This window comes from Anabrus simplex, chromosome 5 (genome assembly GCF_040414725.1).
Source record: "Anabrus simplex isolate iqAnaSimp1 chromosome 5, ASM4041472v1, whole genome shotgun sequence".
Lineage (NCBI taxonomy): Eukaryota > Metazoa > Arthropoda > Insecta > Orthoptera > Tettigoniidae > Anabrus > Anabrus simplex.
The window spans coordinates 45105019-45131992 of NC_090269.1; the positions used below are offsets into that span (position 1 = coordinate 45105019).

General features: G+C 39.3%; 1 protein-coding gene across 5 annotated transcripts in view; it reads left to right on the plus strand.

Moving 5' to 3' along the window:
- Nucleotides 1–26974, plus strand: part of LOC136873721 (CTD small phosphatase-like protein 2) — a 276292-nt gene that overhangs the window by 88278 nt on the left and 161040 nt on the right. For all 5 annotated transcript variants that reach the window (XM_067146864.2, XM_067146868.2, XM_068228014.1 and 2 more), the window contains exon 3: nt 23670–23861. The gene's annotated coding sequence lies outside the window, so the exon portion shown is untranslated. The remainder of the gene's footprint in view (nt 1–23669; nt 23862–26974) is intronic.

Here is a 26974-nt window from a genome sequence, read left to right on the forward strand (position 1 = left end):
TCTTGACGCAAAGAACAAAACTCGGTAAGGCCTATGGGCCCGAAAACCATGTTTTAAGGCCCTAAAACCAATCATTACGGAGATATTGGCACCGCACTACCTCTGCTCTAGGAATCGGATAAAGTAATGAACTGCCATAACCATGGCAATGTCAGCTCCAGGATTCTACAGCGGCGAAATTATCTACAATAAATCACAAAAACCTAACATGTTACAGACATGAAAATTGATATTTGGAACCCCCTTTAACCCTGGAACCGGCAAGCAGTTCACCTTCAAGCGGCAAGCATTTAGGCGAGTTTTGCATGCAACTTTTAAAAAATTCATAAAAATGTTGTTTTTCAATTTATTTTTACGTACAACATGTCATTTTATTCAGAAAAGGACGAAGAATACTATAGTAGGAAATTAAACTTACCAATTTTGTATCCTGAAGCAGTATGGACGAAGTATTCAACACACACTAAGTATTCCAAAATAGTCCGAAAGTTCTGGGCAACGTGTACGTAAAAAGTAATATTATATGACAATTTTACTATATACAAAATTTGCACAATTTTATGCTGATTAAAAATATGTGCAAAAGGTTTCACTACATTGAAATATTGTAAAGTAAAATAGAACTGAAGTAACACAGGCACATCTCACCAACACGTCAGTCTACTTAGATTCATCCTCGCTACCTTCGAAGTGGCTCATCTTTCTTCCTGCTTTCATAGGCCTCGAAAAATGTTCTCATTTATGGTAGTACTGTTGATGGACATTACAATTACATCCTGGGCACAATAAGTGGGTGCGTGACTGTTTTTCTGCAGTCGAACAGACAGGGCACAACCGCAGTTTCTTTCCTGGGAGGCGTACCAGCTGATGTCCCTTTTCTCCTGAAGGTCCAGGTGGAATGTTTTGCAGAGTTTCTTCATCTACAAGACCTTCGACAATACTAACCATAAATTCCTCCTGTTCAAGGGTTTTGTCGGTGTTCAAACTACAGAGTATACAGGCATCAAAAATTACCATTACCAACAGGTTATAGAATATTTCTTTCCAGTAGAAACGTTTGAGTGACATGACTTTAGAAAAAAAATAGAAATAAGTTATTTGCGATTTTGAAGTGTACCACTATTTTTCAATGTTGTTATTAGGGTTCAGACCAATATTTATAAGTAGAGAAATGATTTTTTTTCATTTCTTATACTGTAACGTCAACCCATCTTTGCAGACGTGAATACGGACCCATATTTCCGGAATTCGTTTTATTTCGTATAATTTCCTGTGCGTATGTATTTATTAGTTTCAGTCACTAAAAGATTACGGATAGCATTGGAGAAAAACAAATAGAAATATGGTAGAGGAAGACTGTTTCCCGGAGGGCAATTTCGTACACCCGCGTTTCGAACCTTGAACTTCTCTTCAACTTTTATTTCTGGCTCTGGAGGATAAAGTCTTGTCCACTTCGGTTCTGTTTCGTCAACTGCATTACCGTCATTATCATTATTATCATCAGTGGCTGGTTCATTGTGTTCCACATCATCGTCAATAACAGTGTCGAAATCACTTAGCCCAGGCTCATACAATTTGCCACTACCTGACGAATTATTGTCAACATCATCGTCAATTCCTTCTAAAAGTACGTCACTATCACCTTTGCCGTCCAGATCAAACAAACAATTACGAATTTCACGACTTCCCTGACAATTCATTCATTCTGCGCCACAAAAGCTAATACACATCGGACAATCACAGCAAGCACAACAGAATGACCGTCTGCAAAGCGTTCTTCTTTTTACACGTGTATACCGCACACTCTTGTCAGACTAAACTACTTTATAATTGTGGTGTATTTATAGAGTAGAGTTTCCTCTTCAATATGATGCAAGATATGTCATAATGATATTGAGTTTCAAGGCGCTATCTCAAAATTAGTCAGTGCTGGCGTAATGCATCTCGATAGCGACTCTGCCGGTTGGGTAACAGGGAAATGAGTCGCGATCGCGACGATTGCCGGTTCCAGGGTTAAAAATAAAAGAACACACAAATTCATTTTCAGAAAATCCACTTGGGGGGGGGGGGGGCTGAAAAGAAGTGAGGAAGGAGTTGAATTATTTATATGAGGATACATATATCTCAAAAAATGAAGATTTTACAGACTTTAAAATTGGTACTTGGAATCTCCTTTAAAAATGAACGCACACTTTTTGGAAAATCCACTTAAGGGAGTGAAAAGAATAAAAAAGCGGGTGAATTTTTAAAATGAGTATCTTCTTCTATCGCTTTACCCACACCTGTGAGGTTGCGGGTGCGAACTGTGTCGCACCTGTGGATTTGACCCTGTTTTACGGCTGGATGCCTTTCCTCACGGCAACCGTATGTGTAGGGATGTAATCTATGCTTCTGTACTAATATTATAAAGAGGAAAAATTTTTATATTTGTTTGTAATGGATAGACTCAAAAACTACTAAACCGATTTTAAAAATAACTTCACCTATAGAGAGCTACATTGCCAGTGAATAACATGGGCTGTATTTTATTTTCAAAACAATTAAAATAATAGGCTAATATAGGCGAAATCGAATTTGTCGTTAGGAGGCAAAGCTCATTTTCAGCACCTTGACGCAAAGAACAAAACTCGGTAAACCCTTGGGGCCCGAAAACCTGTTTTTAAGGCCCTAAAACCAACCGTTATGGAGATATTGGAACCATATTACCCCTGCTCTAGGAATCGGATAAAGAAATGAACGGCCGTAACCATGGCAACATCAGCTCCAGGATTCTACAGCAGATAGATTATGCATGTACGTTTGGGCATAGCTGCCAAATAAAATTGGTACACGTATGACTTACTATCGGGAAAAAATAACCTGTTGTGTAAGACGTTCATAGCACTCCTTTCGGCAGGGATGGAAAGGGAGTAAGTATAAAATTAATAGTCCCGGAGATCTCCGTCGTAAAGTGACCAGCGTTTGCAGATGGGCCTCTGTTTTTACATACTGGCTTAGGTTTTTGCATTTTGCGGAGTCTGTTACCTATAGTTTAAACTATTTTCTATCAAATTATGGAGTAGTAGGATCACTGATGTTATTAGTGCCAATATTTCTGTCCACTTTTACGATCATTGTAATCATGAAAACAACGTATATACTGTATACAATTGCCCATGACTTGAAAAAGTTTCTCAACATTTATACTCAGTTTCATTATATGATGTGCGACATTAGTGACAAGCCCTGAGATTTATAATTCTCGTTAATTATAGTAGTTTCTTTCATGCATCGTATATTTCCTTGATCATTCGTAATTGTTACGAATTGTCAGATCAAACAAATACATTCGATAATATTTATATTTGTGGCACTATCTAGCGGAAGTATACTTACACTAAACCTGCAGCTTTCTGAACGGAGCCGTTATGTCTAGGTGGGAATGAAGGAAAAACATGGTAGCAAAAGATCTTAGAGGTCGACGATAATTAGGAACTAATATTTAGAGGCCCCCATGAAGAAAAAAAGAAGATACACTATAATTCCAAACATGACAAATAATTTCTACATACTTAAGTAAATACACCAGTGATATAAATATCTAATGAAGTCAGTCACACCGATATTAGGAGTAACTAAAGCCAGTTTCTGATAACCCGTACGAAGAACGGGTACTTCTGCTAGTTCCTTATAAAAACAATCACGTCTCAGTTCGTTTCATTACAGTAGTTCGACTTCAGATATGTTTGGTATTGATGGGTTTGGCACTAAAAATATAAATTCGGGCTATCTCTGTTATCAGAGCCCGTAAGTTAAAAATGGGATGGGGCATAAATGATCGGGAAACTAACTTTTGTTAAGTATAAGTTTTAGATGGAACAAATGTTTCCCGAAATACTTGGAAGTTTGTAAAGAATTTAATCGCGAATATCTCCATTATTATCATTATTATTTTTATGTGCCAGCCCTGTGATAGGTCCTTTCGGTACTTCTTGGAAGGGACTACCGAGTCCGCCAACCGGGGAGCTCCCAGCCGGCCTGAAGGGCATGGTTGGTCTTTCCGCGTGTTGTTCTCTTTGTGTCTGATTTCCCCATGTCTCTCTGGAAGATGCAGCGAGAATGTTTCATCTCTAGCCACGTCGGGAATATTGTGGTACATACCACCCGAACTATAAAAATGAGGCTAGCCGCGGACAGTCAGGCAGCGTGAGACTCAAGTTGAGTGAGATTTGGACTCGGTGTGTTGGTGTTCAGTGGCCGGGCCAGGGTTGCAGATGGTTTGGATGTCGCTAGTCTCATCAGAGTCTGAACGAGGAATTATTGTCGTTGTGTCGGAGTATTGAGTGAGCCGGACTGAAGACAGTTATTGGCTGCCGTCATTGACCCACTGGTCAGGGTATCTTTGGTTTCCGGGCGGAGTAGAGAGAGAGAGAGAGAAAGAAAGAGAGCGAGTGAGTGAGTGAGTGAGTGTGCGCGAGCGAGATATATGAGTACCGCTATGGAGTCGGTGATTGAAGCAATTGTCGTTAATGTCATTCGGAACAGTGTTAATAGTCGTTTTACCGGGCGAGTTGGCCATGCGGTTATGGGCCATTTTCACACCAGGGAAATGGTGGGGCTGTACCTTAATTAAGGCCACGGCCGTTTCCTTCTAACTCCTAGGATTTTTCTGTCCTATCGTCGCCATAAGACCTATCTGTGTCGGTGCGACATAAAGCGACTAGCTAGTTAAAAGAAATTGTGAATTGGTAGTTCTGGGGTTGTAGATATTAAAGATTAAGACAGTTCATTCACTGACTTAGGTTCATCATTTACATTCATTTGAGAAAAGGTGTATTTCTGTTTTTCATAAGAGTTCATCTGTTTGCGTATTTCAACCTGTTATCCATCCAACACACTTAAACCATAAAGTTAATTCGTGTATAATCCGGTTATTCTATGGGACACAACTCAATAATATTTGGAACTCATTCTATTATTATTTTATTTGTTTCTTTAAATAATAGGATATAAGTTTTTCGATTAAAAGTATCCCATTATCCCATGACTGGATTCAAACTCCAGTACTACAAGTGCGAAGTCAGCAACTTAATGCTTCCACTATAGAAAATAACAAAGATCACTACTACACAAAGTGCAAGGAATAATGAGTGCTATTGGAATTTACTCGATTACCCTCTTACGGTGTCTTAGTCCAGTACGTTTGTTAATGGTGGTCATTTAAGAATTTACTCTACTCTATGCCTTAGCTTTTGAAGCAATACCAGTATTTTACATCGGCACGCTTGGCAATGTCACTGACAAAATGGCAGTCGTTCTCTCATTTCAACATCTCTGCTTAATTCCGGTGCTTCGATATTTTAGAAACACCCTGTGGGTGGGGGATGCAGAAGAAAATTACACCCATGGTATCCCCTGCCTGTCGAAAGGTGCAACCAAGGGATGATCTAATTATAACCATCAGACTACTTGTAATTCGTACATCACGCGGTGAACACCATAGGTCGCCTTTACTTGCGAGTAGTACCACTATTTTAGGTACACAATAGGTTAGTGATTAGTAGCAACCGAGTGTGAATCAGGGTGGGACTTACAGTACCCATGATTAGTACCAATGTGAGAAACACCACGGGTCTGGGTGTTGCCTGTGATTTGTACCCCTATATGAGCGACACTGTGGGTCTGCGTTGCCTATGATTAGTACCTGCTATGTGAGGAACAGCACGGGATAGTATGAGTCCCTGTGATTAGTACACGTATGTGAGGAACACCATAGGTTTGCGTTGCCTGTAAGTGGCACTCCATAGGTCTGCGTTACATGCGCGTATTACATTACCTCTGAGTAGTACCATAATGTGTAGAATACTGCAAGTCTACGCTACTTTTGATTAGGACCACAACATGATATATACCATGGTTCTACTTTACTGGTGATAAATACCACTGGGAATGTGGGGTATTGCGGATCGGATCCACTGATTGTTTTAACTTCATATTCACCTGTTCATTCTTCATCATCATGTTTTGAATTCTGGTCAATAGATGATTTTGGACTTCTAAAATGTCATTACATTTTGTCTCATTTTGTACCATTATGGGCCGATGATGTAGATGTTAGGCCCCTTTAAACAAGCATCATCATCAATATTTTGCAAGTAATGTTACATTTTGGCCCGATTTCTTCAACTCTGTGTTAAAATTTTACTTGTCATCATAAGAACAATCTTTGTCGGTGCGACGTAAAGCAACTTGTAAAAAAAAAAAAAGAAATGTAATAATAATTGTACCATTAATTATCACTGGCAAAACCTTCAGAAGGTGCGGCCTCCATAGGATCTGGACCTTGCGAGGATAGGGTACCACCCAGAGGGCAAGAACACTGATACCCGAGGAAATCAGGTTAACAAAGTTTATTAAACAAATAGGTAAACTCCAAGAAGGGTAACAAAAGGATTAAAGTATTTTGAACACCAACATCACTCAGGTTCCTCTGACACGTGCCCTATTGTAATTTACAGGGATCCAGCCCCTGTTCACAGTTCATCACCAAAAAACAGTGTAAAAGGTAATTCTGGATAAGACTTATTGATGAAGCGCCACCTCAGGTGGCTCAAGGAGGAGCGCAATTTTCCCTTAACATGACATAGCATGATACCATATACATATATATACTTTCAACCACTAAGGGCAGAAGCGCCCAATAAGTTAAGTTGCAGTAAGACTGCAATAAACGATCCCAAGAGGTTCATACGATTTAGAGGCAACTCTGCTTTTATAACAACTTGAAACAACTCTAGCGCCTATTCAGTGGTTTACAATCAAATAATGTCCTCCCATAGTCTGTGATTGTTAAGCAAGTTCAGGGTGCTTACCTCCCATACCCCCTAGCGGTCCGGGGTTCGAAAGCGGTGCGTGAGATGCTCAAGTCAAAGAGCGAGGCAAGAATGACGCTTGCTCCCAGCCAGGCCGCTCGGCCTGGCCAAGAGTAGCCGTGACGCGAGACCACGTGACGCAAGGCGACACGGTGAGTCTGCGTAAAAGAGCCCGGCACATCCGCAGGGGTACGGGAGGGAAGGCAGAGGGGAGGCAGCACAGGGCGGACATAGTTCCTTTACCCTGGGACCATCTTAGGGAATAATTTTATTATTATTATTTGCCCCAAGGGACAACTCAACAGGCGAAAAACACAGTAATACATAAAAGTTGAAAACACTAGACACAATAAATAGTAGAAGAGGGGCGGGAAAATCAAATACATGGCTCAATAATAATAAAAAAATTTTAAATACGCAACATATGTTAACGAACAGGTTATGAATTTAACACTGGTTAAAAGTACCTTGTTTCACAAATACATTTCCAACATTTGTTATGAAACAGTTGTTAACTCAATTATACAATTATGAGTCTTTATTCAATCCTATTCAATACACGGTTCAAACCTCCATGAGGGGATCAAATGTTCATGTTAAGTGCTCAATAATAATACATGTTTCAACCCTTATTTGTGGGCCAGTTTCAGTGAACTTTTAGCTTAAAAGTACAAATGTTTCACTTAACATTGTGCCTAACTAAAATTTAGCTAAGAACGTTTTATGCTGCATTCAATCCTTTCAATTATGTACAATGTTAAGTGTAACACTTGTACTTTTAAGCTAAAAATTCACTGAAGATGGTCCACAAATAAGGGTCAAAACATGTATGATTTTTGAACATTTGACCCCTCACAGAGGTTTGAACTGTTTACTCAACCCTTTAACTTACCATTCCATCGTTGGTCGGCCACAGCTACTGCAGTAGAGCAATATCGAACTCTTAAATCTTGGGGTCGTAGCGGGAATAATTCGGTCACGATCTTAACCAAACGATGGGGTTCAGAAGAGAGCCTAAGTACTTGAAATGAGGGGCAAATATGTGCTTACTAACTTTTATTGAATAAATTAACTGCACAGAAAAATCATTGTTCGTGGGTTACTGTAGTCACGTCCTAGTTCGTGAACCATGGGCAACGGCTGAGTGGCCTAGTAAGTGGTCCTGAGAGTCGGGATACCAGTTGCTACGGAATGGGAATGGGCATCTCGGACATATTCTTAGTCATGGCCCTCCTTGTGCTCAGGCGGCTAGGACTATACAATTCACAGGTGGTCCATAACCCGTTGGAGGAGAGATCCTCACCTGGACTATGTGCAAGTAGGGCAGCATCCTGCTTCATGAATTTACCAAGCTCAGAACACTTTAAGCAAGCCTCGGACGTATGGGAGTAATGGAGTCCCACTCCCATTTGACAGGCGAGGGACTCCTTGGAAACAACTTGGCGAACGAAATGGAATTCGATGGGGAGCTATCAATATTAATGGGGCTTATGGAAGAAAGAAGGTAGAACTGGCTGAGTCAGCAAAGAGGATGCATCTGAATGTGCTAGGAGTAAGTGATATTCAGGTAAGGGGAGATGGAGGAAGAGATAGGAGATTATAAAGTGTACTTGACGGGTGTTAGAAAGGGAAGGGCAGAGTCTGGGGTAGGGCTCTTTGTCAGGAATACCATTGCAGGCAGCATAGTTTCTGTTAGGCACGTAAATGAGCGTATGATGTGGGTAGATTTGTCAGTGGGAGGAATTAGGACAAGAATTGTGTCCGTGTATTCACCATGTGAGGGTGCAGATGAGGATGAAGTTGACAAATTTTATGAAGCATTGAGTGACATCGTGGTCAGGGTCAACAGCAAGGATAGAATAGTGCTAATGGGCGATTTCAATGCGAGAGTTGGGAATAGAACTGAAGGATACGAGAGGGTGATTGGTAAATGTGGGGAAGATATGAATCGTGTAGTTTCAAAAACCCCTATCTCCAATTTTCACGAAAATGGAGATAAAGATTGATTTGATTTTGCTCTGGGCATGTCCACCGCTGTATACTATTAGTACGCATCAAAACCCGCTCTAACAGTTCGAAATTCAGTGTCAAAGTACGGGGTTATTTTCATATTCCGCCATCTCCAACGCCTTGCGCTCGGCGATAGATAACATAACCCGCCATCTCCGCCGGCCAATAGGGAGGGAATACGTAACCATGTGTTAGGCGCGTGAGGAGCTCTTGGCGCGACAGTGAGGAAGCATTTGTGTTGACACAGTGTTGTGTATTGTCTATTACTAATGGATTCACCTCATAAATGTATTGAGAAGTGTAGCCCTAGCAAGGGTAGGAAGAAATTACGTAACGAACAGCAGTGGAAATGCAAGGAAGCAAAAATATCAAGGTATGTTTTCTTATAGTAACATTATGATATTACGTTCCTCTCTTGTGAGCATAATTGTAGAACTGTATCAGAAACTGCACTTTTAGAATAAGCTTTAGAAAACATGTATTGCTGCATGAAGTCGGCGCACGGTGTTGTGCGGGATCGGTCGTTCTCCTGTCACAAAAATGGCCGCAGTTCGAATCTCGGCCAGTGCACGTTCGATTCCTGAAAGCCCGTACCATTGTGGCTTTGTGCAGCTTCTGATATTACATTCTATGGTCACGTTGAGAAGCGAACTTCACTTTCATTTTCGATGCAGGCCATTCATAAATACCTATGATATTTTAGTAAACATACACATTCTCGTAAGTGAAAAGGGTGTTTATTACACAGGTACTCGTCGGCTGGACCTCCTGTCACACCAATGTGCGGCCATAAATCCAAGGCCTACCAGTGCGGAGATATTTCTTTGTTGGATGTGAATAAGTTTCATTCGGTATTCTACCCTACAGCATCGAAACTGCAGCAGGATAGTTTCATTATCAAGCATGTTTCTTGCAAACCAGTGGCGAGACGCAAGCCGGGTAACAGTATCAGGTCCGGAAAAGCTCACACATTCAAGTACACTATTCGGAAACGGGATGGAACGATGGCACCAGTTTGCCGAGAAGCATTTATGGGAGCTCTCCTATTGAAGAAGGACAGAATTCAAGGGGTACTAAAGCGTCATTTTGAATCTGGGGGAATGCCTGTGGAGAGAAGAGGGGGAGACAGAAGAAACTATGCCAGTAAACCAAAACGTGAGCCCATCTGTAAATTTATTGAATCGTTTCGTGCTAAAGAGCCGCACTACTGCCGTACCAAGTCAGCGGCACGTATGTACCTGCCATGTGAACTAAATATCAAAGAAATGTGGAGACAATAAAATACCACTGTTGAACCTGAATTGCAGGCAAAGCACGCCTTCTTCAGGAAGATCTTGAATCGTAACTTTAATATTGGTTTCGGAAGTCCGCAGACTGATGATTGCTCAACTTGCTCACAACTAGACGAGAAACTAAAATATTGCACATCAGAACATGCAAAAGTGAAGGATGTGTGCAGATGGGTTGAGAAACATTATGGGGCTAGATGGAGGGAGCTTGCAGATCTCCAGTTTTATGTTTCGCTGGAAACACGACAGGCTGAACATCGTTGCAGTATGACAGAAGAGCAAGAGGAAGAAGAATACTGTGAACCAAGAGATGATTCCGTATCCTTGTTGTATTAGATTGCAATAATATGATTATGTTTTTATTCTTCAGAGACAAAACCATTCCATCTCAATGAACATTTAAACATTTAAACATTTTATACTGTATTTCATGTTTTCAATTCGTTTTCCATCTCAGTGTGCTACATAGATGTTAGTAAGTGAAGTAAACAAAGTTTCTTTGAGCATTAGACAGTAAGGGTATGTTTGCAATATCCATGTTTACTTTCAAACCCCGCCATGTCCACCTGTGACTTTCAAAGCCCCTATGTTCTAGATAAATATTGCCCTAGTACAAAAATGTAGAGATGAAATTGCATACATTTTGTGTATTTTGTTCAACATGAGCTAATTAAAGCAAAAGTAAAGAAAATGTTAAAAAGGAGTGTAAAATGCAGTCATGGCAGTTTTTTGCCCTTCCTGAAAAATTTATTTTCTTGGAGATAGGGGGTTTTGAAACTACACGACTCATATGGAAGCTAATGGGAATGGGAAGCGTTTGCTGGACTTCTGTGCTAGTATGGGTTTAGCTGTTACGAATACATTCTTCAAGCATAAAGCTATTCCCGCTTCACATGGGAGGCTAGGGGTACCAGATCCATAATAGACTACATCTTAACAGACTTTGAATTCAGGAAATCTTTTAGGAATGCACGAGTTTTTCGGGGATTTTTCGATGATACAGACCACTATCTGACCTGTAGTGAACTAAGTATCTCTAGGCCTAGGGTAGAGAAAGTGAAATCTGTCTGCAAACGAATAAAGGTAGAAAATCTCCAGGACGAGGAAATTAGACAGAAGTACATGGATATGATTAGTGAGAAGTTTCGAACAGTAGACAGTAAGCAGGTTCAGGATATAGAAAGTGAATGGGTGGCATACAGGGATGCTGTAGTAGAAACAGCAAGGGAATGCCTAGGAACAACTGTGTGTAAAGATGGGAAAAGGCGAACATCTTGGTGGAATGATGAAGTGAGAGCAGCCTGTAAACGTAAAAAAGAAGGCTTATCAGAAATGGCTCCAAACAAGGGCCGAGGCAGACAGGGATTGGTACGTAGATGAAAGAAACAGAGCGAAACAAATAGTTGTTGAATCCAAAAGGAAGTCATGGGAAGATTTTGGTAATAACCTGGCAAGGCTAGGTCAAGCAGCAGGGAAACCTTTCTGGACAGTAATAAAGAATCTTAGGAAGGGAGGGAAAAAGGAAATGAACAGTGTTTTGAGTAATTCAGGTGAACTCATAATAGATCACAGGGAATCACTGGAGAGGTGGAGGGAATATTTTGAACATCTTCTCAATGTAAAAGGAAATCATCCTGGTGGTGTTGCAAACAGCCAAGCTCATGGGGACGAGGAAAATGATGTTGGTGAAATTATGCTTGAGGAAGTGGAAAGGATGGTAAATAAACTCCATTGTCATAAGGCAGCAGGAATAGATAAAATTAGACCTGAAATGGTGAAGTATAGTGGGAATGCAGGGATGAAATGGCTTCATAGAGTAGTAAAATTAGCATGGAGTGTTGGTAAGGTACCTTCAGATTGGACAAAAGCAGTAATTGCACCTATCTATAAGCAAGGGAACAGGAAGGATTGCAATAACTATTGAGGTATCTCATCGATTAGTATACCAGGCAAGGTATTCACTGGCATCTTGGAAGGGAGGGTGCGATCAGTCGTTGAGAGGAAGTTCAGACCACAGAGAGGCTGTCAGGATCAGATTTTCAGTATGCGCCAGGTAATTGAATAGGCAGTTGTGTTTATGTTTCTTAGATCTAGAGAAAGCATATGACAGTGTACTGAGGGAAAAGATGTTCACTATACTGGGGGATTATGGAATTAAAGATAGATTATTAAAATCAATGAAAGGCATTTATGTTGACAATTGGGCTTCAGTGAGAATTGATGGTAGAATGAGTTCTTGGTTCAGGGTACTTGCAGGAGTTAGACAAGGCTGTAATCTTTCACCTTTGCTGTTTGTAGTTTACATGGATCATATGCTGAAAGGTATAAAATGGCAGGGAGGGATTCAGTTAGGTGGAAATGTAGTAAACAATCTGGCCTATGCTGACGACTTGGTCTTAATGGCAGACTGTGCCGAAAGCCTGCAGTCTAACATCTTAGGACTTGAAAATAGGTGCAATGAGTATGGTACGAAAATTAACCTCTCGAAGACTAAATTGAGGTCAGTAGGTAAGAAATTCAACAGAATTGAATGTCAGATTGGAGATACAAAGCTAGAACAGGTCGACAATTTCAGGTATTTAGGTTGTGTGTTTTCCCAGGATGGTAATATAGTACGTGAGATTGAATCAAGGTGTAGTAAAGCTAATGCAGTGGGCTCGCAGTTGCGATCAGCATTGTTCTGTAAGAAGGAAGTCAGCTCCCAGACTAAACTATCTTTACATCGGTCTGTTTTCAGACCAACTTTGCTTTACGGGAGCGAAAGCTGGGTGGACTCAGGATATCTTATTCCTAAGTTAGAAAGTAGCAAGAATGATTTCTGGTACAAACAGGTGCGAACAATGGCAGGAGGGAACTCGGAATGAGGAGATAGAGGCTAATTTAGGAATGAACTCGATGGGTGAAGGTGTACGCATAAACCGGCTTCAGTGGTGGTGTCATGTGAGGCGAATGGAGGAGGATAGGTTACCTAGGAGAATAATGGACTCTGTTATGGAGGGTAAGAGAAGTAGAGGGAGACCAAGACGACGATGGTTAGACTTGGTTTCTAACGATTTAAAGATAAGAGGTGTAGAACTAAATGAGGCCACAACACTGGTTGCAAATCGAGGATTGTGGCTACGTTTAGTAAATTCACAGAGGCTTGCAGACTGAACGCTGAAAGGCATAACAGTCTATAATGATAATGTATGTATGTTTAATGTTTCTAACGCAGTCACATTGCATGGCGCTAGTTTCAATAGTTAAAGTTTCGAGGAATTTTCTTCGGAGAAAAGTAGAAATGTCGCAGATTAGTGGACTGTGAAAACTAGAAAAATGAGGAGAAAACCTGAAAATCGGGCACCTATGGATCCAAACTATAATTGAGAATTATTCCACACGATGTGTGGAAAATCTAACCTTCAACAAATAGAGTTCCAGATTTACTCTTAATTACGGTTATCCACCAGTCAAATACTCTATCGGATATGGGAACACCCGCCGAATGGACACTTAATCGAACCAAATTGACTATCAGTTGCTTTGGATAGGTTGCAAAATATTACTGGAAAGCATGGTGTTCACTACAAATTAACAGCAGCGTTCACAATTGAAAATAAAATTCCACCATGTATTGTCATCTCGTGGCACCCTTAAATTATAAAGTAATCCCGATGCTGAAACCTGCACCACCCAAACAGCTGTTCAGAAGGAACCAACAACAACACGATCCGAGAGGACCTTACATTACGTTGTTCTGAAGGAACAAAGTTGTGAAATGCAGGAAACACTTATTCATCACGCATTTAGAAGAAATGCCAAACACTGAAGTTAAATAAAAAGTGGTAAATCACTTGAATAGTATTATTATTAAAACCAACTTTCAGGTTATAAACGGTTACGTTACGGTTAGTAAAATTGCAAGTCCACGTGGTAAAATAACATAAAAATATAGGAATTCTTTCCTTAATAACAATGCCCACCATTACAGATCTATCTACTTATTGTTTGTCCCAACAAACTACCTACAAAGTCATTGATCCACCACAATCAACTATTGTATAAATGAAAGAACGACAACGTTTAAAAAAATATTACCAGCTGACGAATCAAACCCGCATTTGTAACTCAAGTTGCTCACAAATAAGCTGAGTGTCAACAAGCACACTAGCAAAGAAAACTGACGTCAAAACGACGAAACAATAAAGTCCGTAAATAAAATAAAATACTGAAGTTCAACAAACCCAAACGCATGGCGAACTGCAGTAATATTGAAATCACCGTAAGCTCAGTACCCAATATTGGACAACCCTCACGTTCATGCCACTAGTGGTTCCATAATCGTAGGTAAACACCTTCCAGCTGGTAAGGGCTGTGCGCAAAACATGGCCTCAATATTACTTAGCTAACACTCTTCACATTGCATACACTACTGCAGACACTACCATCACTCAAGTCACTTCGCAAAAATCTCTAGTCTAAGACTTGAGTATATACAGCCGACACCCTAAACCTATTGTCGGGCCTACTTAATGGATACACACCCTAACAGGTAACCTCTGTGTACATTCACACACCTTCCTAAACCTATCATTGAGTGTGAACTAGGACGTCTCATCATCAGTATACTCCTAGGATAACGCGACGTCCTAAATCTATTGTCGGGCGGAAATTGGGTTGTCTACGCTTCCTGTAGAATGTCAGGCGAAATCGTAACTTCAAATACACTCTTAGATATTTTAGCTGTAAACCTTGTCGAAACTAATAGCACACAATGAAACAAATCTTGCCACAGAATGAACGCAAGTCAGAAAATGCAACTAAGTCCCCATCTTGTTAATAAAACATAAACTTGAAAATAAATAACTCGTGGCAAGCAATCCACAACTCAAGCAGGATCTCGACGTACGCAATGAAGTTTGGAAACATAATAATGGTTTTCAACACACGTCTAACATTACGTGAATATCGCCAAAACAGTAATCATCACCACCGCAAAAATCCACACTATAATTCTAGGGTGAGGCCCTCAAATCGCCTACCATCTCACTATTCCAAATATCCATATCCATTAACTATCCAGTGAAGCGAAATTCAATTAATCTACACAGCCAAACTATCGCTTTAAGAAAGTTCAATATCTCGTCCCGCAATGTTTCCGATTTAATGATAAATTATCGTCTCATAATTATGAAATTTACTGAATGGAAATTTGTCATTACAGTCAAATAACACCAGCCATGTATTCAGAATGCTCTTCTACCCTTGAGGTCGTATAATATAATATTCATTATGCTGACTTTACGTAAACTGGTCACTTGGACCTAACTACCAAGAGCTACAATCTTCAACAGAAATTGTTTTTCACTGGGGATCTTAACTTGAAATCATAATGTGCGTCAGAGAGCACTCACTTTGAACCAACCTTCGCCCGGTCAGCTTTTCCGGATTGTTAGCGGAATACACTACAGCCTGCCACAGAAATATCACATTTAATATACAGCCTGTCTCAAAAATTCTTCGCCATCAGCAAATATAGCCTGTCTTGAAAATGCATTCTCATCGCCTCTCACGGCGGTATTACACATGAAATACAGGCTTCCTCTGCCTTCAAATCTATACAACACTTATCTCAACATATCATTCTGACACAATCCCTTTCTTTTTTTTTCTGTTCCAAGACTTTTCAAACCTCAATCCTGTCGTGACAAACAACTTTTATAAAAATCTTTTTTCATTTATTTTTACTACAACTTTCGGACCTCAGGAATACAACAACAACACCGTGATTTCCTATATCACCAACATACATGATGTCACAAAATTTAACCTCCCATGAATAAAACATAACTTTATCAGACTTACTGGATTTCGAGACACACACAAACCTTATTGAACATAACTGTTAAATACACTTTTAACATAGAAAAATTTTATCCCGCAGTAAATATTATCATCATTATTATTATTATTATTATTATTATTATTATTATTATTGTTATTATTATTTCGACAATTTTCTGAACTCATATTATATTCGAAATTAAGACATTCACTACGACTACACGATCGTTATCACCTTCCTAATTTTACTGAATTTGAACTATATCTCAAAGAATATTAACACATTATTTAAACTTCGCATTTTATACATTCTCGACATGAATTTTTCAGCCCTGAAGAGTTTCATACGATGACTAGGAATGTAATACCTTCGCCTGATCATTATTAAATATAAATTCGATGCCCGCACTGGAAATTTATTGGGACAAATAAATTCTAACTACAGCATTGATACAAATATATTTACAGACCTGTAATCATAGTTGTCTTCCTGGATTTCTGGCTGCATTTAGCCAGCTGGCCTCGTGCTTAGCCTTCTGTGGCTACATTTGACATCATCTTCTTATATATATATAAAACTTAAGCTATAGATTTTTACAGTCGGTGTCGATTAACACCGCAAATACCTCATTTTCTTGGCGTTTAACATGCGACGAGCATGCTCCTCAAATGGCGACTGCCACAGTATTCCTAGGACCCTGCTTCCGTTCAAGCTACTACTGGCCAGGTGTTCCAAACAGATAAGAAACTCAGACCTCACCGGTAACCTCCAGACTTCCCTTTTACAAATATCAAACGCACATAATTGTAATACAGAGAGAAACTCAGCTACGTATTTCAACCAAATCTCTAAACCTTCAAAGTTTTCTTCGGCGGCAGTTCAGGAAAATTTCTATCACCTTCCACTAATATTTTACTGGAACCATTGACACGAATATATAACAAAGTACTTTGAGAACAAAACTCCACACTTTCTTGCAGACGAGCGACGTGGGCTCTGCTGTTCAGACCATCAGACAGAATGTGTAAAATAGGCGGAGGGAGGTTTCTTTTATACCCTTTTTGAGGGACGCCACCCTCTCCACGAGGCTCGGTTATGCAGTCTGCTAATTCCACATCCACTGGACCAATTTTCTTGAAATTTATTCCATAACTTCGGACAGACTTACAATTCATTATGGTGTTAATTTCATATTTTTCCCATACATGCAACGGGCGAAATGAATTATTTCTGCCCTGGAGTTGTGCGGCATTTCTTCATGAATATGACCTTGCCACGTGTCGCCGATCTGCGAGCAGGAGGCAAACTTTCCTCGAGGCTTAAATGCATTTATATTTACCCTGGGGATTCTAACTTCACATACGGTTTATAAATAATTTAGATCCTTTATTCCTGGATTTACCATATCGCCAAAATCTCTCATTATGAAGGATTTCTCGAAATTGACAAATTATTCATTATTCGAGGTCCACCGAAGTATCCCGGCATTTCAAGAGCCTCTCTGTCTCGTGGGAACAAACTCTTCGTGACAAGCGAGCCGCGAGCTACATGGGTACTCTCAAAAAAATTTGTTTGTAGCTGAAATAAATATTTGGAATTTTTTTTCATCATAGAATTATGGGTTCAGTATTGAGTTAATATGTATACATGTCAGGAAAGAGGCAACAAAAGTGTTATTGAATAAAGGCATGCAGTTGTATAATTCAGCACTATCAGTATGGATAGGAAGCTAGTATTATGGAACAATTCTTAATGAGTTTTCCATGAGATTTCTGAACACATTTGGCAGTGAGCGTATTTTGTTTCTTTACATAAAGTGCTCGTAGTGGTATGTTGGAAGTGAATTTTGACACACATGGATGACATTATTATAGGTTTTGGTTAGCAGAGCCCGTTACTATGTATACATGTCAGGAAAGAGGCAACAAAAGCGTTATTATATTGAATGCGGGATAAATATTGTTATAGATTTAATTTGAATGTATGTGAGTGTGCTTCAAAAATGAAAGAACGGACTGTTATATCACACCATTCAATATATTCTTCTCCTACATTCTACATCACTGCTGTTAAAAATGGTTGCCTCATCAAGAATTGTTAACTCTTAACAAATTGTTAATACTGGTAATACTTGTGTTAAACGAACATGGCAGCAGCCCTGTATTAAACCTCTTCACAGCTGTTAAAATTTCAAAATGGTAGCATGTAGAGGATCACTAGGAAAATGTGATAATTGATATGTCTTGAATGATTTTGGAGCATTGTTTTACACAAAGTAAAAAAAAAAAAAATTAGGTATGAGGGTACACCTTTTCAATACAAATTATGTAGGAGTTTTTAAAGTACCAGATTAGTATTTATTACACGGGACCGGTTTCGGCATAATGAATGACATCATCAGCCAAATAGGGAACTTATATAGTGAGCATAATCATGATAGACCCTATAATTAAAATACACTAAGTAGCTTAGAGTGGATATGCATATTATAAACAAATGTGGTTTTTTACAAGTAAAAAAACTTGAAAGGCATATATTAAAAAATTAAAAGTTTACAAAAACCCAATGTTGATTGTCTTTGACAATATGGTTACAATTTGTGACAATATCTTTTTTTATGGATCTTAGGAAGTCCATATAATTTATGTGGCACAGTGTCCCCTGGGGCCAGATGTTTATCCTCCCCTTTTGGAATTGAAGATTGCCTTAAGGGATTCTCGGTGGTGTTTGACACACAAGCGGTAGGGTCACGGGAGCTCAGTCTGTAAACAGGCTCTGGCAATATAGCCGAGATCTTATTCTTATACCCGTCAGTGTCCATAACCACTGTCGCATTACCATAAAAATGATGTTCCCCTCAGACCTATTGTTAGTGCGATAGGTTATCCTACTTATGCTCTGGCTAAATACCTAAGCAAATTGCTTCAGCCACACATAGGACGTACTGAATGATACCTCAGGTACTCTCGGTATTTCGTCAAAAAGCCGTCAACCATAGCCTTTCAACCTAATGCACTTTTTTTTTTGGTGAGTTTCGATGGGGTGTCCTTGTTCACTAAAGTACCGATTGACTCGGTCATGTCTCATTGAACACTTGTTCCCTGAGGACATTACTAAGCCATTTTACAACTGCATGACTTCCAGCTATTTCTTGTGGGGTGGGAATTTTTATGAACAGACTGGCGGAGTGGCTATGGGAAGTCCACTTTCGCCCGTAGTAGCTAATTTCTTTATGGAGCATTTTGAGGAGGAGGCTGTTACTTTGGTGCCCGTCAAACCTATGATATGTGAAGGTTTGTTGATGATACATTTGTGGTCTGCACAGAAGGTCCTGAGAAACTTCATCTATTTCTAAACCACGTAAATCAGCAACATCCTTCAGTTAATTTCACTATAGAGACAGAGTCGATAGGATGCCTTCCTTTCATGGATGTTCTAGTAAGAAAGAAACCAGACGGCTCCTTGGTACATACTGTTTATCATGAGCCTACCAACACAAATCACTATCTTCATACAGATTCTCACCACCATCCAGCACAAAAACAAGGCATTCTCAAGACACTCACCAAGAGAGCGAGACGAATTTGTGAGCCATCAAACATCCAGGTGGAGATTGACACACTCAAAGTCATGTTCAGGGGTAATGATTACAGCGATTTTCAGATTCATAGAGCCCTTCATCCCAGAGAAACGACCAAGCAAAGCTTACAGAAGGAAGAAGTGAAGGGAACTGCCTACCTGCTTTACATTCATAACACCACAGATCGAATTGCCAAGGTCCTCCGCAAACACAATATAAAAACAGTGTTTGGCACCATCACTGAAATTCCTCACAGTCTGGGTAAAACCAAGGACAAATTGTCCCCACTTTTACATCCTGGGGTATACGAAATTCCCTGTACTTGCGGTAAGGTATACATTGGCCAAATGTGCCGGTCCATTGGTACTTGTATCAAGGAACATGACCATAATATTCGTCTCAACCAGGCAGACAAATCAGCAATAGCTGAGCACGCTCTATCGTCGGGTCATGATGTCTTGTTCCAAGATGCTTTAGCTACTCACACAAGACACTGCAGGTCCAGGATTATACAGGAAGCTGTGGAAATACGTAGAAATCCTAACAATTTCAACAGGGACACTGGCTATCAGTTAAGTAATAACCTGGTTGCCAGCCATTGAGAATTTACGTAGTTAATTCCCTTCCCTGTTGTTATTTCATTTTGGTGTTTTCATACTTCGTACGTTCCTCATTGCCAGGTGTTCCATTCCAGACTTGTGTCAATGTCATACCTTCATATCTGCATACGCCTGTTATGTTATGTGACCTTCTCAGACTGATTCTGATGGCTCCGTCAGCTTCTGCTTCGAACGCCAGCCCTGTACCGCATCTGAGGAGCCATCTGGTGACAAATGAAAGTACCATTTCCACCTCTATTGGGTAATGTCTAAATTCAAAGCTCATTGTTTTAGAAGCCTTAGAGTCAAGATTTTCTTCTGTTGATGCAGAGCCTAGTTAGCCGTGAAACGCAAAGAATTTCACCTTATTTTCTTGACACGGCATCAGTGTTGCCAACTTATATTTTCAAAATCCGCTAAATACTTCTAAAAATCCGCTAAAATTCCGCCAAGAAATCCGATCTCAAATAATGAGCAATAATAATAATAATGAAATGGCATGTGGCTTTTAGTGCCGGGAGTGTTCCCAGACATGTTCGGCTCGCTAGGGGCAGGGTTTTTTATTTTACCCCCGTAGGCGACCTGCGCGTCGTGATGAAGATGAAATGATGATGACGACGACACATACACCCAGCCCCCCGTGTCAGGGAAATTAACCAATGATCGTTAAAATTCCCGACAATGCCGGGAATTGAAGCTGGGACCCCCGAGACCAAAGGCCAGCACGCTAACCATTTATCCATGGAGCCGGATATAATAATAATAATAATAATAATAATAATAATAATAATAATAATAATAATAATAATAAATAATTGTCTGCACTCATATGATCTGTGAGTTTCACTGGGATTAACACCTGCCTGCGAACCGGCAAGGTAGAACTTGTAGGTGTTTTAGTGCCGGGTGCGAACTAGGTGAATCCTCTACCTCAAGGGCCACACAGAGAGAACAGGCCAGTTCAAACGGTCTTCCATCATAGCATAAATATAAATGCTACTCTCTTACCTCAGTTTCATTATCTGTCGTCATTCGTCAACTAAGAGATAAGTACCCTTTCCTCACGCATTACAGATTTATGATACCTTAATCTCATAACATCAAATCCAAATAACATGTTTTCCTCATGTGACTGCTAGCTCCTGACAGGAAATACGGAATAGCTCGGAGACAGACTGGAGTACAAATTTTTGAAAAAAATAGATAAAACGCTAAATTCCGCTGTAATAAATCCAGAATTCCGCCAAAAAATCCGCTGTCCGCTAAATGATATATTTCTCCGCCGACATTCTTCTAATTCCGCCAAATTTAGTGGAAAATCCGCTAAGTTGGCAACACTGCACGGCATAAGCCCAAAAGCCTATATCATATTTAATATAACTATGTTATTTTGCAACATCTGTGAGAAACCCTTGGCTGTAGATGTGTGTTTGCAAGTTATGCAACATATTGTGGCAGTAAAACATGGAGTGTGCATCAAGAAAGAAGCCGATAGAACATTTGCTTCCTGAAATGCAAGCTGTGAGATATGGTCCAGCAAACTGCCATTTCTCACAAGATGTTTGTTAAGCATTTATTGCACCTGATATTCCACTTAACAAACCCCAGGATCCAGTACTACGTGAAACATTAGAGAAGTACATCAAACTACTTCTCCCTGACAAGTCAACACTGCGTAAAAATACTATTTACCGAAACTTTACCCTTAGGCAGTACACAGAATTCGTGGTTAAATTGATGACAATACAGTATGGAATAATACGGAGGAGAACACCCACACTAATAGCCATTGTGTAGCGTATGCCATTAGTTGCTGCATTAAAATCTGATTCATCACCATCATTTTTGCTGACAACAGTTCATCTGAAGGAAACTAACAATCATACACTAGCTAGAGCTTTTAATGATGCTGTGGTACTTCTTTGGCCTGTTACATACAGTGTGTTAAAGTGCACATTACATGGTTAAAGCATGCCAAGGGCTGAAAGTTCTGCATAGCCAGATGATTAATTTAAATTGTTCAGTTCACAGTATGCACTGTGTTGCTGAAACAGTGAGGAGTAGGTACTTTTTCAGTTATGAACAGAGCAATAACATCCATGAAGAAATTGTTCATTAAAGCACCCTGTTGTGTGTATTTATTCAAACATTGTGCCACTAATTTGCCATTACCTCCACAGCCAGTGTGCACCAGGCGGGGTACTTGGCTGAATGTGTTATACTATTATGCGGACAGTTTGAAGCTTATGAGAACAGTCTTTGAAAAACTAACGTCTATGTGTACAAGGGCAGTCCACCGTACGGTGTGTAATGTTGAAATAAATAATTAATTAAGATATTTAAAGTATTGACAGGGCTGATTTGAAGCATAAAAGCGATTTTCATTAGTGAATAGGCCATGATATAGTTGTGGGGAATGATACTGAACACCCTGTGGAGGCAAAACGTTTGTTTGCTGCAAATTCAGTTCCAATCTGTGATTGGAATTGTTTAAATCATGCGAGAAATCTGCTTGGGCTACTGGCTTGCCTCTGTCAATTTTAGGAATTCAAGGTAAGTCAATTAATGGTGGACATGCAGTTTATTAAAGGAACATCTATATTACATAAAATATTGGTTGCATAGTTCTAAAGATAAAATGAAGTATATAAATTACTAATTGTCTAAATAAAATCTTATAGGCCGCAATGTCTTTTTAGATGGAGTGTGATACTGAGAAATTTGCTAAATTTGCTTGATGTTTTTCTATGAACACAACAAAAAAAATTCCTGTTATCTGAGCCTTAGTGTTATTGTTCCTTGTCCAGAACTCCTGGTAGGTACAGTTCAGCTTCATGGCTTAATGGTTAGCATGTTGGCCTTGGATCCAAGGCGTCCGGGTTGGATTCCTGGCTTAGATGGGTATTTTAACCTTTATTAGTGAATTATTCTCGTTCAGGGGTTGTGTGTTGGTACATTCTTCAGCATTAGAATTCATCTTAGGTAAGGCTCCATCCTCGCAGATGTGCAGGTCATCTCGATAGACCTACACCGGGCCTCTCTGGAGACCATACACCCTTGCATGCTTTTGTGTAACATGATGTAGATCTGTCTGTTTGTCTGTGCGTATTCTGGTTGTATTCTCATATAGCACTATCAAAGGTTATGTGGTTATAGGGAAACCACAAAAACCAATGGCAGTACCAAACTGAGGTGTACTAGGCAAGATGATGAGTGAAGTAGTTTGCCATTGCTTTCCTGGAGATATGTGTTAGAAGAAGAAATAAATTCATCTTTTTTTCCCTATAACATGTGCTTTTATGTTATTTTGTTTCCTTTATCTTTCAGTCTCTTGGAGTCCCTGAACTTTACTGCATGGCTGAATGCTAGCTCGTAAATTATTGCTTCATCCCCACAAGTTACCATGCTGATAGACTAAACTATTCAGTCTAGGGAATGATCATCTCTCTTCCATTTAACTTGTTCTTATAATACTATATATAATAGTGACAGTGGACCTGCATCCTTTGATTTCAGGAGTCCGGTTTGTATCCAGACACGCCCACATTTACGGGGCAAGGGGGGTGGGGTGAAGAGGAAGAATAAACAACCCATTTTTCCAAATTCAAAGGAGTGGCTTTTCCTTAATTCCACACTGAACACAAGCAGTGAAACCCTGTTGCACCATCTCATAGCCCATCCTTGTCTATACAAGGCTTGAAGGAAATGGTAAGTGTTGTCCTTTCATTATACAATATTGAAAAGTAGCTGTGCTGTGCTTAGTCTGTCCTTGTATAAATTAAGTTGATCTACAGTTATATACCTGTAAACCTGTTTCATGTTTATTCTCTGTTTGTGTGCGCGTGTGAAGCAGTCTGGACCTAGGCAGTGAAGTAAGAATTGATTAATGTCATATGAGGCGTCTATTTGCAAAACCGGCCATCTCCCAAAAAAATTGAAATCCACTTTTTGTGCTGAATGTGTTCTCTGTCCACTTTTACACAAGGTGGCAAACTATTAGCTGCAAGCTCAGCCTCCAACCAGCTTATTTACTTAATCGAAAATTGGGGTTAGTTGCAAACACGGCCGTCTGCGTATGGTTATGAGTTGCAATACCGGCCATCTCCTCTAATGCTCTAACGTTTTCGGGCTTATTGAAAAACAAACGAAGAAAATAGAAACTTTAATACAACCTGAGGAATTTCATAGTGTTCATTCTCAGTATGGCAAATTATTTTTACTAGGAAGAGATGACAATGTTCCCGACTTCGACTGGAAAACAGAATGTATTTCTATTTTCAAGCCTACAGGGAAATAGCACTTCAAATTTTCTGCTGCAAAAAGGGTTATTTTGACCAAATCAAAAGGAGGCAATTCAGTGTTAATTCAAGGTGAACCCAACTACAGAATAGATGTTGGAACAAAATTAGGAGTTTGTAAGAAAGGCAAGAATGTTTTGATGATGAATCCAAAAGTTATACATGCTGGTAAAATAGTAAACAATTTAAAGGCAAAAGATGTTGAATCTCTATTGACCAAACATTTTGGGACTCAGTGGAGAAATGTTGAAGTGCTTAAGTTTTACAAAGAACTGATTGATAAAAATAACCTTCCACAAAACAACCCAGAAGATGATGGAGATGAATGTGAGCACAGTGTAGACAATGGCATTAATGTTTAATTTCATGTTTAATGTTTTTTAAAGTTTAATTTTTTAAAATTTATTTCTGGTTCGTTTTATGTAAATGCATTGGCTTTTTATACTGCATTGATTTTTAAGTGAACTTTTAAATAAAGCATTTTTTGTACATTTTTATTCCTTCAGTTTCTTTAGTTTGGTGCAAAACCGGCCATCTCCAAATTTGAAATTTAAATATTTCAAATAATTATAGGAATAAAACACTGGCATTCTGTAACATTAATTACAATGCTATTTATAAGTGATAAAACAAATACAAATAATTCTAAATCTCTTTATTTAGATTTTATACGTTTTTTTGGTCTCCTGAAAAATTTAACCATTTGGAGATGGCCGGTTTTGCAAATAGACGCCTCATATATACTTAAACATTACCAATACTTCATTAAGCTGAGCAAAAATTCAGGCAGTATAATCAGTTGACCTATTTCATCCCAGTTACTGATTTTGAATGTGCGGAATTCTAGCTTGGGCTGTTCAAAATTTGTAAGGTTACCAAGAGAGTTACTTCCAAGTATTGATCTACTCTTGTAGTATTTGATCGTATTGTGGGACATGAGACTGTTTAGATTGATTAGTGTTTCCTAGTTATTTGTAATAAGGTATAAAATTACCATAGCTGGTATTCAACCCTCAAGTGTGAGATCCTGAGTCATATCTCAAACTCAGATTCAACACCACCACCACGCATGCCTTATTGACTTTGTGTGCTGGCAGGTAAAGTATATGCCACTCAGCATCAAATAAGTAATTTTAAGCAATTTTTGGTTAAACGAAGTGCCTAAAATCTTACATGGCATTAAAGGAGATGCTCTGATGACAACCTTCACCTTTTCAGGCGCGTATCCATGACCTAAGTAGGCTTGCAGACACCCGGTGAATCTCAGCCTGTTAGATATTTGCCTAAATTTGCTGAATGTTTTCCTGTAGCTCCTTTCTTGTGTGAGGTTGTCAGTGTAGGCTGACGTATTTCCTTTCACAGCCCCATATGTAGTAATTACAGGGATTTAAATTTAGGTATCTAGCAGGGAATATAGATTAAGGGCCGTTTTCCCCAAGTGAGTTTAAACTAGGTTTATTTTAATCAGGTTTAAGTCTGAGTTTAAACTAAAATTCATTTTCCCCATGTTGGTTTAAACTTTGAATCAAGTTTAAACTTGGTTCCAAGTTAAACCTTCTATACTGTAGGTTTAAACTGCTGTTTGTATACAACCTTCTTGACATTTTATTAACGTATCTGTTATTTTCCTAGTAGAAGGGTTAGTTTTGACTACCAGTACTGCAGCACTTTAATAGAAAACGTACTAAAATTAGAACGTAGTATTAGCATTAGAAAAAAGGAAGAAATTATTGAAGTCTTTGGTTAAGTAGGAAATAATTTTGATATTCAAGTGAGGTTAAGAAGCCGCATTCCAACAAATGTCTACAATCTTGGAAAATCGGATGTAACGGAGTATTTTGATGGATTTATAATTCATAAGCGAACAGCAAGGATTGTCTAGTATCAGAGGATTTATTTAAAACGTCAACTGCACGAAATAATGCTGTTCCGCTAGAAGCAATGATTCTGGTTTTTTTAAGATATTATGCAGCAGGCAATTTTCTCATTAACAACGGGAACCACAGGCCTTAAATTGCAGTATTTTTATAATATTATTTAAAATACCGTTGATGGTATAAATACTGTAATGTGAGGCATAAAAATATTCGTACGTAAGAGCTGTAATACGCCCGCTACCCGTGCGGTGTCTGGTGGTTGTGGTCGTTAAAACGCTAGGTCGGTATCGTCAGAAACTGTGATTAGACGGTTCGAATCCAGTTCGTCAAGAATATTTTTACCATCAGAATGTTGGCCGGCACGGTAGGGGAGGTGGTGGTATAGAATTTATAATCACTAGATCATATATTTATAGGATCAGAAAAGTAATAAAATGTTTCATCGTAACTATTGCCAGCAAACCAGCAATAGAAATATTATTGCTATAGAGAGAAGAGTATTATGCAAACAGCACGACATACCGCGAACTTGGTTATGTTATAAACGAATATAGAATCAAGTAATACATCTCCAAATAATACATCCTCAGTGGTCTGTCTGCTGGATCCGAGGTTTGTGAGATTGATCCCGGCCGAGGGCGATGGA